We start from the raw sequence: 1952 nt of genomic DNA on the forward strand, positions 1-1952 counted from the left end.
TCTGGTTGACTTGGAAGTTTTCCTTGTGCTTTGCTAGAAGAACTTGCTTGTTGAGCTATTTGGTTTTCCAACATCCTGTTATGAGTGGCAAGCTGATCTATCCTTGAAGTTAATTGCTGAATCATTTCTCCTTGTTTCTTTTGAGCAGCTAAGAAATTCTCCATCATAGACTTTAAAATTGAATCTTGGTCTGAAGACTGAACTGGTAGTTGTGGAACAGGTGCATTTTGATTCCTTTGTAGTGGAAATCCAGGTGGTACTCTGTTTTGCTGAAAATTTTGTTGTTGCTACTGGAAATTAGGAGGTTGTTGATAATTCTGCTGCTGCTGTCCTTGTCGACCTCCCCAAGAAAAGTTAGGGTGGTTCCTCCATGCTGGATTATATGTAGCAGAAAAAAGATTACCAACTGGTTTCTGATTGTAATTCCCAACAAAATCAACTTGCTCATTTCCAAACTCTTGCCCGTAGGAAGAAAAATCATTGATACAATGCATATTTCCTGCACCAACATCTTCTGTATGACTAGATCCTCCAATTGAAGAATCAACCTTCATGCTTAACTTATCCATTTTTCTCGTCAAAGTATCAAATTTGGTATTGAACATACTCATGGCATCTAACTCATATACACCAACTGATGGCTTCTTCATTTCATTCCTTTCACAGCTCCATTGATAATTGTTGTAAGCAATTTTATCTAATGCTGAATAAGCTTCATCTTTTGACTTCTCCATAAGATCACCCCCTAAAGATGCATCAATTATACTTCTAATTGCTGGAGAAACACCATTGTAGAAATGTTGAACTAGCATCCATTTAGGGATTCCATGATGTGGACATCTCCTTTGAAGATCCTTATATCTCTCCCATGCTTCATAGAGACTCTCATCATCCCTTGGTCTGAAAGAAGTTAATTCATTTCTCAATTTTGCAGTCTTGCTAGGAGGAAAGTATTGAGCCAAGAAAGCTTGTGGCAACTCATCCCAAGTAGTTATTGAACCCGAAGGTAATGAATGCAACCACTCCCTAGCACAATCCTTTAAAGAAAAAGGAAATAATTTCAGCCGGATAGTATCATTTGATACTCCATTTATCTTCAGCATGTCACTAATCTCAAGAAAATGTGCAAGGTGCACATGTGGACTCTCAGTAGGACCTCCCCCAAACTGTGATTATTGAACCATTTGACAAAGTGAGGGCTTCAACTCAAAATTATTCGCTTCCATTCTAGGCCTTGTAATACTTGGTCTAAAATCTTCAAAACTAGGAATAGCATGATCCTTAATTGATTTGTTGTTGTTGTTTGCCATAACTTCTGTCACTTGTTGCTCTTGATGTCTTTGAATTCTGAGTTTAGCTTTTCTTCATTTAGACTCTGCTCTCAAAGTTTTAGCTGTCTTTTCAATCTTAGGATCAAAAATTAAATCAATTTTTGCACTTTTTGTTCTTCTCATATAAAAGATATGTACCTGAAAAAACCGCACAAGAAAAATCTGAAAGTAAAATATAAAAGAAAAGAAATTAAAATAAAAAAATGCCCAAATTAACCAAACAATCAATCTTCTAATATCAAACGAAAACAAATTCCTAGCAATGGCACCTAAAACTTGATGCGTACTCCACAAGTATATGGGTCATTCAAGTAGTAAAGAAAAGATATCGTCCCATAGAGATTTATTGTTTGAGTACCAAACTATAAAAGTTACGATTATTTGGGCTATCAATAATTTATGCCAAAAATAGAATAAGAGATATAGCAAATTAAATTGAGAAAATAAGGAAATTATAATGAAATAAGCAATTAAATTTTTAAGCATTATACTAATTTACTAAAATTTCAGCAAGCATTTAAAGGTTTAATTAATTAATAGTAAAGATTGATTCCAGAGTTGAGGTTCATGAAGAAAATTTCATTGGGATTTGGATAGGCAAAACCAAGATCAAGGGAAATA

At 34.6% G+C, this 1952-nt stretch overlaps 1 non-coding gene across 1 annotated transcript; it reads left to right on the plus strand.

Annotated features, from left to right (window-relative positions):
• The first annotated feature begins 822 nt into the window (after window positions 1-822).
• On the plus strand, window positions 823-929 carry LOC131171664 (small nucleolar RNA R71). The gene has a single exon (XR_009142322.1). It is a non-coding gene; the product is annotated as a small nucleolar RNA R71 (small nucleolar RNA).
• Window positions 930-1952: the final 1023 nt, after the last annotated feature.

This window comes from Hevea brasiliensis, chromosome 12 (assembly GCF_030052815.1).
Source record: "Hevea brasiliensis isolate MT/VB/25A 57/8 chromosome 12, ASM3005281v1, whole genome shotgun sequence".
Classification (NCBI taxonomy): domain Eukaryota; kingdom Viridiplantae; phylum Streptophyta; class Magnoliopsida; order Malpighiales; family Euphorbiaceae; genus Hevea; species Hevea brasiliensis.